General features: G+C 50.4%; 1 protein-coding gene across 2 annotated transcripts in view; it reads right to left on the bottom strand.

Annotated features, from left to right (window-relative positions):
* Positions 1–7,912, bottom strand: part of OSBPL5 (oxysterol binding protein like 5) — a 52,015-nt gene extending 44,103 nt beyond the window's left edge. For both annotated transcript variants that reach the window (XM_080912037.1, XM_080912038.1), the window contains exon 1: positions 7,846–7,912. The gene's annotated coding sequence lies outside the window, so the exon portion shown is untranslated. The remainder of the gene's footprint in view (positions 1–7,845) is intronic.
* Positions 7,913–15,683: the final 7,771 nt, after the last annotated feature.

The following is a 15,683-nucleotide window of genomic DNA, read 5'->3' as shown; positions in this document are numbered from 1 at the left end:
GACCAGCAGCAGGGACATCCTAGCCCACTAAGTAGGTGTGTCTAACTTTTGACATTAGGATAGGACATTGTCGTTGATAGACAAAGTTCACCCTGGAGAACTACACAATTGAATTATAAGAACCAAACAAACAGCAACAACAACAGAAGACAAGCTCATGCCCCACTCCAAACACAATACTGTAGTGAACCTTATGCTTTTGTGTTGGGCTATATTCATTACAACCCTCAGCCTAATGAGGCGCACAGGCCACAGGTTAGACACATCCGAAAGAAGGATAAGGGAGGCTATGAGTTGGCTCACTTGGTAAAGAAAGGCACATGCCAGGAAGCCTCCTGACCTGAATTAAACCCCAGGAATTTACATGGTAGAAGGAAAAAACCAGCTCCTACAAACTATCCTCAGACACTGTAGCACGTTTCCTCCCCCAAAACTTTGTTTTTTCCTTTTTTTTTTTTTTTTTAAGAAGGAAAGGGCTGGGTGTGGTGGCACACATTGTTAATCCCAGAAACCAAACGGCTGAGGCAAGCATCGCTCTGATACTTTAGGATCAGCCTGGTCTAGACAGGGAGTTCCAGGCTAGCCAGGACATGTAGTAATAAGACCCTGTCTCAACAAAACAAAATAAAAGAAAGAAAGGAATGGGATATTGAGTTATACTAACAACAAGTCACCCTGAAGAAACAGGCTAGCCTCCACTAATGTGGGTGCCCAGAAGATATGGGTGATATGAGCAGGATTTGGGCCACCTCAAATATCTTCATCCTGTTGGGGATACTGGGTCAATGTCCCAGACAGAGACAGGGACAAACTTTTTATCCAGGGCAGGACCTCTGAGAGGACAGAGAAATGCAGGCAGCAGGGGGCCTAGCTAAGCCAGTGCCATGTTCCGGGCAGGTCCACAGGGCTAGGCCCATGCTCAGGCTGGTTAAATAGCCACATGGCCACCAGCACTAGCTGCCCTGAGCCAAGGAAGTGGGGTGAGGATAACTGGCTCCTGGTCACCAGGGACCGCACACCTCGATTCTCTACCTTCAGTTGAGACTACAGGAGGAGTGGCTAAGGCTGCCCGGGTCAAGTTCTTCAGGGAAGATGGGCAGTGGTTGTGGTGGATGCCATCAGGGAGAGCTTGTATTGGGAAAGAGTCCACTGGGATACAGGGAAGAAAGGGCATCAAGAATGTGCTCCTGACTACCTAGATTCATGGAGCCTTGGCTAGTTGACAGACACTCTTAAGCAGCCCACCCAAGCCGTGCACACCAATATGTCCCCTCGGGTGTCAGTCATTGGAAGTCCTCTATCCCCTTTCCCCCAAGACCCTTTGCAATACCTTACCTGCCTGGCTATTGGTAACAACTAACCAGTGGTTACTGAAATGAAACCAGCAACCAAGCCCTGCCCAAGCAGCCTCACCCTTGGGTGAACATGCTGGGGTTGATTGAATTTCTGGGTCAAAGCAACAGCCTCTTTACATCCCAAACTCCCTATCAATATGTAGCCAAATGCTCTCCTCTTCCTAGCAGCCTTGCCTGCCCTTTGGGGACCTGCTTTCCAGGGACTCGTCATTCTGTTGCTATTCAGAGGCAGAATCTAGGCCTCTCAGCAGCTGGAGCCCACGCTTTCCTGCAGGTGCCAGGCCCAAAGTGGAAACCCAGCATAGCGCCACAGTGGGTGAGGGCTCCCTTCAAAGCTGGCTGCTCTGTCCCTCTGCCCACAGAGGTCAAAGGATTCCACAGGGTGTCAGGTAAAGGTTTGTTGCTCATGCCGATACCTGCTTTTCACAGCGGCTTCTGTCCTGGTCCAGTAAGTAAGGCGGGGCTATGGGAAAGTGGGCTTTGTCTCCAGTAGCAGGCACAGCAGCCATGGAGAAGACACCCAAGGCTGCAGAAGCTAGACGTGAGTGCTGAGTGACGCTGAAGATGTATCACCTGTGCAAGTGTGTGAGAGCCAGTGGAAGGATGGAGTAAGGAGCAGCTTTCAAACTCTTTAGAATAAACAGAATCTTCTGTGCATAAAACATCATGTGACTCTAATGATAGAAAATGGCTTAAGGAGCAGTGTGGGGGCGAGGGGTGTTGCTCTGTGGGGAACCTCTGCTCGGAGAAATTCTTGCTTGGACATCATGTGCTTACAGGAGTCCCTGAATCTGCTGGTAAGGAGGCAGAGTCAGGTAAAGGAGTCTTAAGAATAGAGAACTTGATGCTGGGTGAAGGTAACCTTGCATTCCTATTAAATGAGAGCTGGGGCATCTGCAGCCCAAAATTTCCCAAGAAAGTGTGGAAAGAGCTAGAGAAACAGGGCTCTGGATAAGGCATGTAGAACTCTGGAACAAGCGGGTGGTATCTAAGGACGCAGAGCTGACAAGCCCTTCCCACAACCAAGTCTTCCCAGGGGACAGGGCATGTTCCAGAGGCCAGAATAGCCTGGGAAATGCCACCATCCCTGTCTGTCATCTTGGACACTGAATACCAGCCCTGGTGCCCAGGCCTGAGTTAATGAAAGGTCTGGTTCCTAAGCAAAGGACTGATTGGTAGGCAAATGGGGGTCAGAGATAGAGATATCCCTGTTTTCTAAGCCTTGGATCAGGGGGTCTCTCTGGACCTGCTCCATGTGAGGACTCTGTGTTCTGGGATCCCAGTTCTGTAGGTGATGGCAGGCAAACTCTAGACACTGGGGTCCAAACAAGCTCCTCCCATGGAATCACTGCCTTTCACAGGTTGGGTGTCCACCACCCACACGGACAGCTCAGGACAGCTTGGGGCTGAGGCTAAGGTCATAAGGTCAAGGGAGGGCTGGGCAGACCCTGAGCAGGGTCCACTTGGGATTCCTGCAGAAGGCTCATGGTGACAGCAGCGGGGAGTGCCAGGGCATGAAGGCTGGAGAGTGGACACCTTTGAATGGGATTTTAAGGAATATGCAAGTTAGTCAGCACGTAATGGCTGGTGTCACCCAATACTGGGGACTTCACTTGAATCCAGTGATACACACAAGGACAGGCAACTTGAAGACAAAGGAGCAGCATGGCAGAACTCTGGAGGCACACCATTTCTGTAAGGCTTTCATGGCCAGGCCTTCCCATCTGCTCATCTCACCCAGACCCCTGTGAGACCCCTGCTGAGAGCCCAGGAGTGGTACCAGGAATCTCACTGGCTTGGGTGGTTCTGGCATTTGGGATTGTGGCTGGTTGAAGGAGCCAGGGGTGGTCCAGAGCTGAGCAGCTCCTCCCTGTCCTGGGTCATCCTTCCAGAACAAGGAACAGAAATGCTACACCAGTCCCCGTGCCACAGGCTGAACCCCTGAACAAAGGTGACTTTCCGATACAGCTGAGCACAAAGTTTGTCCTGTAAACTGGAAACCCAGTCTGCCTTCCCCTACCCTGTGCTGAGTGATCAGCCCCAGGCTCCTCTACCTCTGTACTTAGGGATGCAGCACTGGTTATAATCTGTGGACCAGAATCTGGGAGGTGGCTTCCTTCCTACCCTGAAAAAGAAGGCAGAAGGCAGGGGTGAGACAGGAGCCACCTCAGCCTGTGAGTGGAGAACACTTTCCAGGCCTGATCCTCTCTTAAGGGCCCTGAACTCTCTACACTGAACTCACCCAGAGAGTGCAGGATCCCCACCCCCAGCTCCTCACCATCACCGCCCATGTGACACTGCCTGTATTCATATTCATGTTCTCCCAGGATAGGTGTGAGGTATAGGCCACCAAACACTCTTCATTGTCCCTACCAGGTCCTATGCAGGCACTTTGTGTGCCCACCAATCCCTGGAGAGATGGTTCTGTGACTTTACAGGTTTCCAAACTCCCCAAGCCTTTGTCCAGAAAGGTGACGCCACACAAGGCCAGCAGGCTGTGGACAGGAGATCTCTTATGTCTCTATTTAAGTTAGGACCCCTGATGAGTTAACTCTTTCTTCTGTCTGGCTTTGAGGGAGGGGCAACAGCCACCTGCACACATCACATAAAGATACAGGTGTCTTCTGCTTCAAGGCTGATCTGCAGGACTCATTCCTAATCCAAAGGCAGGAAGCTGAGAGGCAAGAGTCACACACAGTACCATAGTAGGTCTTCTACCTCCTGATGCTGGGAAGGCAGGGGAGGAAAAGGCAAGATAAGCAGCTGGCTTTAGACCTGCCACTTGTGGAAATTCCCCTTCCAACCTCATACAAATACTGAAGGCTGACTGTGTGCCAGGCCCTGGGGATTGAGCCTAGAGTTCACATTCAGACAACAGACAATGATGCTATCCTCTCACAGGTGACAGTATCCTCTCGTAGGCTGCCTCTGGCCCAAATGTTCTCTGAATATTTAGACATCCAATTAAATAAATCAGGATAATTTCAGATATAGTTCCAAACTGTTAAGAAGAAAAAATGAGAACAACTGAATTTAAAACAGACACTTTAGGACAGGGACAAAGGTTGTCTGGGGAGATGTGACACCTTTGGTGGAACCTGGATCAGATGGAGCTTGCCATGGTCAGATCTGGGGGAAAGCTGACCACAGGGATTTTGGCCAGTGCAAGGCCTCAGGGTAAGAAAACCAGGTGTGAAGATCAGTCCCTGGAAGTGAGGAATAGGCCAAGGTGAAAACAGAAGACAGGGACCCTTATAACCATGAGCTTACCCAGAGGCCCGTGGTGAAAAGAAGGGCTCTGAAAGGGCTCGCTCACGTGCACGCACACACATACACACACACACACACACACACACACACACACACACACACTCTCTCTCTCTCCCTTGGCAGTGCTGGGAATGGTTGCCAGAGCATCACAGGCTTGAAGTAAGTGTTCTCTAAGTCCAGGTGTAAAAGGCACATTGTCTGCTGGCTGGAGGACTAGGTAGGTGTGATGGAAGGGAAAGCCTGTGAGCTGGGGAACAGTGATGCCCCATCAGGAGCTGGGGAGGCTGGGAAAGTCCTGTAAAGCTTGAGCTTAGAGTCTGAATGGCTCTGAGCCTTTATTCTACCATTGGATATTCTAGGCTCTTCTATACTGGCCAGCCAGGCTCCTGCCTTGCACTATAAAGGCTTTCTCTTATGTCTCAATGGCCTGGATAATCTTGGTAGGGCTACACTGACTAGGGTGACCCTAGGGGTCTGACTAGGTGGCTTCCGGACCTTTCTCAATGGTTTTCAGGCCCCTCCCATCTCACAGGTCTGTCATCGTCCTTGTAAGAATCCCTCTGTGAGCCAGTCCTCTGCACAACTGTCTCAAATCATTCTTTCTGTATAGGATATGAAGAATGAAGATTCCCCAGCTAGATCTGTGGACAAAGAACTCCAAGCTGGAGCCTCTGTTTTGCCCTAATGGCATTCCAACCCCTGTCCTGATGCCATGACTGTCCTCTCAGCTTAGACACCAGAACAAGGCAATCCCCTGCCCCTGTGCACATGCTCCTGAGCCCAAGTTTGGAAACTGCAATGCAAAGACGATCCCAATTCGATGCCAAATCCAAGGCCTTGACCCCAACACAAAATTCCCTATCAATGCACACTTCTCAAATGAGTGATCAGTAAATCCTTAGGGATCTGGGCAGGTTATAAATTCTTTATCTTTGAGCTGAAGGCTCAGTAAGTCATAGGAGGATTCACAAGGAACAGTAGTTTTCCTATGGGATAGCCTTTAATAGTGACAGGACCTCCCAGGACAGACAGTATGGCTTTTCGTGGGCAGCCCGTGGAAAGGCCAGCTTTATTGCCCTGGTCCATTCAACGCTAAAGGTGCTCACCTGAGCTGCACAGCCATCTCTGCAAACCATCTGCAGTGCCTCCAGAGAGGCATCTGAACTCAAAAGTCCACCGTGCTTTTGAGTCATATACGTGTAAGTATATCAGAGTCAGAATTCAAGTTCCCAGGCCTCACTGAGAGACCCACATTTCCAAGAAGCAGCCCCACGCTCTGACTCATCCTTTTCTTGAACAATGAATGGGAATGAAGGTGAGACACACCCCTACTACCTTGAGCAAGCTCAGCACCTGTGTGCCAGGAGTAACGTGTGTCTACTTGCATGTGGCTGAACCACAGATGGCTCAAGGCCATCTGTACACCAGTACAGCTCCTAGACACAACACTCCCCAGCACGTGCCATTTTTGTCCCCACCCCCAACCCCTTGTGCCATGCTGGATCTCTATTGTAGCTCAGAGAGCCTCTTGGAAAAAACCTGGGTGACAAGGGAAACTGACCCTGAACATCTTCAGCATGGCAGACACAATCAGGGTGTGGGGGAAGGGCATCGGCAAAGAGCCCAGAGCCAAGCTTGGAAGCACTCACACCCCTTGGCTGGGAAGGAGAACCCCTCTGACATCCAGGATGTGCTGCTGCTGGGGTTGGGCCTCAGCATAGCAGTCTCCCTGAGACAAGGCACAGCACTGTGAGGAGTAGCCTCACCCAGATGCTTCACCCTTCTCCAAACACTGCCTGGCCAGGCAAACCAGACAGACGCAAACACTTGGTTCCTTGGCATCCAGGCCTGGTGTTAAAAGGCCCCACTCTGCTGCCCCATACACGTGCAGGCAGACAATAGATCTGCAGTCGGGAGTCTGAAAGGGACAGCCAGATGTCACCGCTTGCCATCCAGATCACCCTGATTTGTCTGACACCTGCAAAGCACTCTGTGCTCCTCTGGGACCCCACCAAGTTCAAAATCTCAGCAAGCACCCCCACCTCCATCCATGCCTCTACGTGAGCAAAGATACTGGGGCAAAAATGTAGTAAGGACAGCCAGCCACTTGGCTGTTATTGCAGCGAAGAGGGGGACAACAGACAGACAGACAGATGACGGGTGCACAGAAAACAAACTCAAAAGTGCAATATCCACCCCAAGGGTCTTTCCCACTTCTCCAGGCCCTGACACCCCCACTTCTGCTTCTGTGACCTGACAAAGGTGTCTTGAGACTGGAGCCAAAGGTGGAAACACACAGTAGGAAACTTTAAGTATAGACAAGTGGGTGACAAGTCCAGGGAGAGAGCCAAAGACAAGAAATTTAAATCAGGGGTTCTAGTAAGCCAGGCCCAGCTTGGCACAAGGTGGGTGAGGGGTGAAAACACCCCTCTTGGCCCTGGTTGGGGTGTCTACCCATACCCCTAGGAGCCACTCAAGGAGCCACTCACACCTGGGATCAAGGATTTAGACCTAAGAAGCCAGGATGTCTGAGGTGGGAGGTAAAGTCAGCTGGACCTGTGGCTGGGAGGGGTTCAGGTCCTATCCCACCCCAGTCCCAGAAATCCTCAAGAGCAGCTCAAGTCATCAGGACAATGCCAAGCTTCCCCCCCCCGCTTTCTTTAGGGGCCCAGTTCTATGTGAGGCCATGTGTGGACAGAGTCCAAGGACAAGGTGGGTCAGCAGCCACTTGCTCTGCGGACCCTGACGAACCATCCTGGGAATCAAGCCAGGGAACTGAGATCTCAGACCCAAGATCTTACAAGACCTCTTAGACACTTCTTTCCTGCTATTGCTGGGCTGGGGTACAGACGACCCCCCCCCATTCACAGGGTCGGAGGCTGCCAGACCCTCCCACTCCTTCCCCTAGTCCTGACTCCTTTTAGCCTCACCAAGTGGGAAGCGGGGCTGGGTATGCCGCACCCACGCGGGCCCCACCCGCCACCCAGACGTCCCTACACACTCCGGCTCCCCAGCCAGGCGCTGTTTCCCATAGGGATTGCTGTCAGGTTCTACTCAGATGCATCCAGGGGCTCCGCCAGACCAGCCCCTGAGGGCTCCCCGACCCCCACGCCGGCTCCGTGGCCCTGCAGCCTCTTAGGCCTGCTGAGTTCCCCCTCCTGGCCTTCCCTGGCCTTCCCCCAACCCTATCCTTCCCGGTCCCCAGCAACGGAGCTCCTACCGTGCTGGCTGTACTCAGTGCTGGGGCCGGGCCGGGCCGCGCTGGGCCCGCGAGGGGCTCAGCTGTCGCTGAGTAGCAGGAAATACCAGAGGGCTGATCCAGGCGAGGCGGAGCGAGGGAGCGGAGGGCGGAGGAGGGAGGAGAGCTCGGCGGACGCAAAACCCCGGGTGGACAAGGGCGGATCGGCTGTTGGCTGTTGGGGAGGCGCACTGGGACCCAGTACCTGCCCAGAGCCTGAACCTCCTTCCCAGTGCACACTGGGGGCATAGGAATCCTTAAGTATAGACAAGTCAGTGGCACCTGCGCGCCAGGGCTGGGGACACCGCCCCACAAAAAGCCAAAGGAGGGGAGGATGGCGATAAGCAGAGCTAATCTTGGAAGGGGTCTTCTATTTGAGTATATCTGATTGTAGTGCCCCCTTCCCTTTCCAAAACACAAGAAGACCCCGGAAATCAAACCCCAATGATCTTATCCTACACAGGGGCTCAAGGGGACCTCTTGGTCGCCATCCACAATTCCCACTAGATTTCTTTCAGGATGCCTTCCTTGGCTGAGAATCTGACGCTTGGGGCTGGAGAGATGACTCAGAGTTTAAGAGCATATGCTGGTCTTCCAGAGGATCAGGGGTCCATTCTCAGCCCCCAGGCCAGGCTGCTGACAGCCACCTGTAAGTCCAGCTCCAGGCCACTTGACAACCTCTTTGGTGGCTGGCACCCATACCCATGTGACATCACACACACACACGAATAGAAATAATAATAATTTTAAAAACTGATTATTGTGAGAACCAAGTCCTCCTATGTGTCTACCATTCTATACCACCCCCCAAGAACTTTCAAGACTCCCCAATCCTCTTGTATTTAGAAGACACTTTTCTAATTTCATACTACCCATAGATAGAGGCTGATCTTAGGGGTCTCCAGCCACCACCCTCAGCATGAACGTTTTTGGAAATGTATGAAAGGATCCTTCCTGTACAGTTCCCAAGGGCCACCCAAGCAGGTGGCCCGCCTCCTCCAGATCCCTGGAATCAGGTAGGACACAGAAGAGTGGAGAGGCTTTCCCAACAGAGCCTTCAACCTTAGGAATAACAGGCAGAGCCCCGGCTGATTCCCACGTTGTTAGTGGGTGCTGCGGCCAGCAGAAGTGCTTCTAGGCTATGGAAAAACAGTGATGCTAAAGGCCACTGGGCAGGGCTGTGGTGTGCAAGCCTGGGACAGCCAACTTTCAGTGTCTATTGACCCCTTGTGCACTCAGCCTCAGCCAGGCCTAATCTGCTAGATGGCGGCTAGGGTTCCACCTGGTGGGAAAGTACAAGCCTCTTGTGCACAGGCAAGGTCAGGTGGGCTCGTTCTATTCATCCTGGGACCATCCCTGCCCAAACCCAGTCACCTGGCGAGGCCTTCGGATGCAGAACTGCTCAGACAAGATGCTTAGGGCCATGGTGGAACTGCCTTCCTGAGATCTGAGCGATGGCTCTGCCCTTCCAGCAGGACTGTCTGTGTAGTGTGGGCCGCCTCACAGATGGGAGAGCTGCCCGCCTGCTAGGTCTGCCCCAAGCTCAAACAAAAAGCCGGGTGTGGCTGCTAGAACCCAGGAAACCAGCAGTTGCTAGTGCCAGTCCTTGGGGGGACTCAAAGAAGAAAACAAGCCCCATTCCCTAGGGCAAGGTCTAAGCAAAGTTTCCTTCACACGACTTTGAATGTGGATTATAGGAGCCAGATTACTGGCCAAATGGGGAAGGGTTGTGCGTGACAGCAGGAAGGGAGGGCTGAGAAGCACAGTCTGAACGAGATCGCCCCAGTGCCAGATGGTCAAGTGAGGGCTGAGGAAAGTGCCACCTGTGTGGCTCAGGTACAGGTGCATAGCTGCAGCTAGGCTTCCCAGAAGTCCCCATCCTGCTGCTCCTCGCAGGGCTGGGAAAAGCCATCGTGTGAAAAAGGACAGGCTCTAATCTCGCTGCTGCTGAGCAAGGGCTCTGGCATGCAGAACCTCGTTCCTTCAGGGTCTTAGTCTGTCTGCTTTGTTCTAGACAGAGTCTCACGTGGCCCATGCTGGCCTCAAATGCACCATGTAGTTGAGGATGAGCCTGAACTCCCTATCTTCCTGCCTCTTCTTCCCGAGTGCTGGGACTGCAGGTATGTGCCACTACACCTGGTTTCCTGTGGTGCTGGGCATAGAACCCAGGGCTTTCTACATTCCAGGCATAAACTCTACCAACTTGAGCCACATCCGAGTTGTTCTTCTGAGTGGACCTCCTTTTCCTTGATGATCAAATGGGCAGCATGTGTGTGGCAGAAGGTGGAGGAGACAAGGGCAAAGAGTCCTGGAGCCGAGCTGTGCAGGGGTCATGTGGGCAGGGGCACACTGATGAGCTCCAATGCCTAAGAGCCTTGAGCGAGTTTGTCCAACGCTTCATGCCCCTGCTTCCTCACGTATATATAAATCACGACAAGGAGAGCAGCTCCCGCCTCCAGCTGTGCAGGGAGGGAGAGCTTGGGGCATCCAGAAGTCAGCGAAGCTCAGGCAGTGGAAGCAGCAGGTGCCAGGAGTGGGGAGGCTACACCCTTGGTATTCATGGGATGGCCAGGGCAGCCAAGTCGGGAGAAGGGCATGAGGTGAGGTCAAGGAGGCTGGGAGGTTTATCTCGCCTGGGTAATATGTGGGTTTTGGTTTTATTTTGACTAAAGTGAACTAGATAGGGATTCTGGGAAGAGCAAGAATGGGCTTATTTGTGTGTGTGTGCACATGGGGATACAGGTTGACCCCAGGGTGAGTCCTCAGTGTGCTGTCTACTTGGATTTCTGAGGCAGAGTCTCTTATTGGGACTTGAGCTTGCCAGTGAGGCTAGGCTGGGGACTGGTTGGCCAGCAAGCACCAGAGAGTCCTCTGCTTTAACCTTTCCAATGCAGGGACTACCAGTGTGTGCCACCATGCCTGGGTTTTTTTTTTTTTTTTTTTTTTAAACTTGAGTTCTGGGGATCAAATTTAGGTCCTCCTGCTTGTCTGGCATTGGTGACCAATAGTCCCATGAAAGAATGGAACTCTAATCAGTCTTGTATACGTAGGTCAATAGATAGAGAGATGCCTCATTGGTTAAAAGTACCTGTTGTTCTTTCAGAGAATCCAAATTCATGAGTTCAGTTCACACTGGGTCGCTCAAAGCCTCCTGTAACTTCAGCTCCAGGGTATCTGATTCCATCTTCTGGTCTCCTCATGCAACTGTACTCATGAACACACACACACACACACACACACACACACACACACACACACACACGTACACATGAGCGTGCACACATGCACACATACATGCATACACACACTTATGTACACATGCACACACTACTAACAGCAAAATAAAAATCTTGGCACTCAGGAGGCAGAGGCAGTTAGATCTCTGTAAGTTCAAAACTAACCTGGTCTATATAGTGAGCTCCAGGGCAGCCAGGGCTACACAGTGAAACCCTGTTTGAAACAACAACTACAAAACAAACAAAGCAAAATAAATATTCAAAAAGGAGAGACTAGGTTGACAGAGACCCAGCAGGTGGCCTTTGGGATAGGGAGGGAGGTTCCCAGTCTAAGGCGTGTGTGGGTGGGTGGAGCTACAGTGTTTAGGATGAAGTTAAGGTTCCAGGTGGCTCCCCACCCTAGCCAGCTAGCTTTGACCGGTTTGTGCCTCAGTTTTCCCGTTGTCCTTTGAAGGTAATACAAATATGAACTTCAAGAAGTGCTGGTCTTCATTGGAGTAACTGAAGGGCACGTGCTTTCTACGTCAGAGCACCTTATCAAAAGATTTGGGGCTTGAGGCTCAAGGGTGACATTGAGGTAGACTGTTCTTTTGGTAAGAGATTTATTCAAAACACCAAAAACTGACAGACAGACAGACAGACTGACTGACTGACTGACTGACTGACTGACTGCAGCATGTGAGGCTCCAAGGAGGATTCAGGTCCCAGTGCCACAGATAAACAGCATTGTGGGGGATGGGGTTTTCAGGACCACAAGGAAGAGCCATTTCTCTTTTTCAGGTCTCAGGGAAGGGCAATTTTTCATGGAGTAGGGCTGTCTTTGGTTTCTGGTGGGCCAGCACAGGAGAGGAAGGGAGTCTTTCACTGCCAGGAATGAGGAAAGGGGGTGATGAGGAGGCGGGGCACATCCGTCTGCAGTGCACCCTCTGTCTGAGTGGGGATGTGGTACTCCATAGCCCTATGAAGGCCTGGGGTCTATCAATCTGAGCTCTTAAATGCCCCTGGGGCCTTGTGCCTGCCTTTCTCTCCTGGAATCCAGCATCCTAGGTAGGGGTGCGGAGTCACAGACAGGCTCTGGGTAAGGGCTTGCCATTTTCCTCACAAAAGAGAAAGGCTGCTGCAGGGGTGTGGACTGAGTAAGAGTCAGGTCTGGGTTCTTTCTTGTTGTAATTATTTTTTTGTGAATAGCACACATAAGGACTGTATTTACACCATCTCCACTGCTTGGGTTCTCACATTTGTCTTCTGCAACACGCACTGCGTGTGACCTTATCCACTAACCACATTATCCTCTCCTCTCCTCTCCTCTCCTCTCCTCAGAGCTGCTTCCTTCTCTCCAGGACTCCCCTTCCCTGGAGTGTATTCACAGCCATGCTCAGAGTGACCGAGAGCTTCATGACAAAGAGGTGTAAAAAAGAAAGAAAAGGAAGGGCCACACCCAGTGCCTGCCAGGCCTGCTGGTGCTCACATGTACTCCCACCGCTGGACAGGCCAACCTGGGCTACAGAAGGATACCGTTCCTAAAACAATAAGAGGGAAAATAGAAACAAGCATAAAAAGCCAACCAAATCCAACCATGTGTGAATACCGTGCCCATGTGTGATTTTACACACACACACACACACACACACACACACACACACACGTGCGTGTGCATAGGCATGCCCACACCCCACACAGGCTCCAACTGCCAATGTCCAGCACCATCACAGCACAATGAGGAAGAAAAGTCACATGGTCCTCACAGTCCTCCTGATGGGAGCAGAGTTAGTGCTCAGCAGAACTCGGGGGTTGGAGAAAGGGCTCAGTGATTAAGGCTGCATACTGACTCTTAGACCTCAGCAGCAGACGCAGGGTGATGGGATCAGCGTCATCCTTTGGAGAGCATGGAAACAAGGCACATGCATCCCATCGTGCTGCTGCCAAGGCTCGGAGTAGACCTACGGCTGCCTCACCAAGCACCAGAGAAAGCAGAATGCATAACTGGAGTGTAGAGGCTGAAACACTACCAGGACTGGTTGAATGAGGGACCTAAAATTGTCTATCACAGATTAAGACATGCAAGGAACAACACCTAAGCCAAAGGTACATCATTCAGTTCATCTTGAGAATTTCAACAATCAGTCATAAAATAAGTGTTCTGGTTTCAAAAGACAGTTTAAAACAAACAAACAAACAAAAAAAAAAAAAAAAAAAAAAAAAAAAAAAGCCAGGCGGTGGTGGCACATTTAATTGCACTTGGGCTCAGGAGGCAGAGGCAGGCAGATCTCTGTGAGTTCAAGGCCAGCCTGGTCTACAGAGTTAGTTCTAGGTCAGCCAAGACTACACTTTGAAATCCTGTCTTGAAAAACTAAACTACACTCTGGAAATCAGTCTGGGGGTTCCTCAGAAAATTGGACACAGTTCTACCTGAATACCCAGTTATTCCACTTCTGGGCATATACCCCAGAGATGCTCCAACATAAAATAAGGGCACATGCACCACAATGTTCATAGCAGCCCTATTTATAATAGACAGAAGCTGGAAAGAAGAACCCAGATGTCCTTCAGTAGATGAATGGATACAAAAATTGTGGTATATTTACACAATGGAGTACTACTCAGCTATTAGAAACAATGGCTTTATGAAATTCCTAGGAAAATGGATGCATCTAGAGAATATCATCCTGAGTGAGGTAATCCAGTCACAAAAGAACAGACATAATATGCAGTCACTGATAATGGGATACTAACCCCAGAAAACTCTGAATACCCCAGAAACAACTCACAGGCCATATGAAGCCCAAGAAAAACAAAGGCCAAAAAATGAAAGCCTCAGTCCTTCTTAGGAAAAAATAAATGTATAGCACCCTCTCAGAGTGTGGTACACCTGGACCTTAAATCATTAATAATCCAAGAGCTAAGAATATAGCTTTGTGGCAATTTTGGTATTCCAAGATCATTACGCTTAATCTATACACACCAAGAAATCTGTTTCCATGATACGTTCTGTCCTACATGTACTTTATGCTTATGGTAACTAGTGAGATTTCAATGCATGCTTATCAAACCTCTGAAAGAATTAAGTACTGACAAAAAATATTCATACAGTGTTATGCCAAAATGCCTTTAAAAATCTGTATATGTACTCCTCTTTTTTTAAAATAAAGTTGTAAGAGAGATAAAAAGAAAACCCAAAGGCCTTTAAAAAAAAAAAGAAAACTAAGCTAACTAACTACATAAACAAACAAATAAAGAGATGAATAAACAAGCAAACAGACAGTGTAGGCTGTTCTCACAAAGGACCCAGATTCAGTTCCCAGCGTCCACATCAGGCTCCGTTCCACCTGTAACTCCAGGCATGTGAGAGAACCCACACCCAATACCACAGGGGCAGAGGAACACCACGGCTTTCTCTTTGAGCCAGGACCAGATCTAGGCTGCCCACAGTCTCACTGCTCTTCTGCAGCACATGGGGGTCCTGGTCAACTCATCAGGACAAGAAAAGGGTGCAACCCGTGCACGTTACCAGCACTGTAAAACCAAGCACAACACCCAAAACTTCATGGTACAAAGACGGGTGCTCAGTGGCAGAACCCTTGCCCAGCATACAGAAGACCTGGTGTCTTGCTTTATTTTCCTGTTGCTGTGCTAAACACCATGACCACAACAATTTAGGGAAGGAAAGGGTTTGTTTGGCTTAAGGAAGTCAGAGCAGGGCCTCAAGGCAGGAATTCAGAGGCAGGAACTAAAGAGCAGACACCATCGAGCAATGCAATTACTGGCTTGCTCATCACAGCTTGCTCAGCCTGCATAACAGCCCAGGATCACCTGATAGAACTGCACACAGCAGGCTGGACCCTCCCACACCAGTCATTAGTCAGAATAATGCCCCCACAGCCGTGCCCACAGCCAATATGATGGAAGCAACTCCTCAGTTGAGATTCCCCTTTCCCAAGTGACAGTAGCTTGTATTCATTTGACAAAAACTCTAACCAGCACATCTGTCCTTCATCCTAGCACAGAGAGATGATGTGGTAGTTAAGATGAAGCACCGCTTTGCAGAGGATCTGAATTTGGTCCCCTGCACCGTCACTGGGCAGCTCTTAACAGCCTGTAACTGCGCTTCCAGCGCATCCAATGCCTCTGGCCTCTACAGGTGCCTGCATTCAAGTGCACACACCTCTACCCAGACACACACTCATACACATGATTAAAACTAAAATTAAATATTGTCTTAAAAGTAGAGTGCTAATACAGTTTTGAGAGAGTATAGTGGAAGGGCTCTTGCCACTTGATTTAAGGACTCACCGAAAACATGCGAGAATCAATTCTCTGCGGCATTAGTGTTGGCAAAAGAAAAGACACAGATTAACAGAATGGAGCTGAGGCCAGGAGTCCATGGGCCATTGGTTTTGGACACCGACACAAAGACAGAAAAGGCATCTCAGTGGAGAAAAGGCAGGCTGCCAAACAAAAGGTGCTGTGACAAATAACTGGCCTTCTTTTCTGCAGACAGACAACCTGGATCCATGCTGCCTTTGTTTAGAAAAATGTCAGCCAAAACCATGTAAGGAAAATTTGTGTTCAACCTGTGGCACTATT

Source organism: Micromys minutus, assembly GCF_963924665.1.
Source record: "Micromys minutus genome assembly, chromosome: 2".
NCBI lineage: Eukaryota > Metazoa > Chordata > Mammalia > Rodentia > Muridae > Micromys > Micromys minutus.
This window is presented reverse-complemented; position numbering and strand designations above follow the sequence as displayed.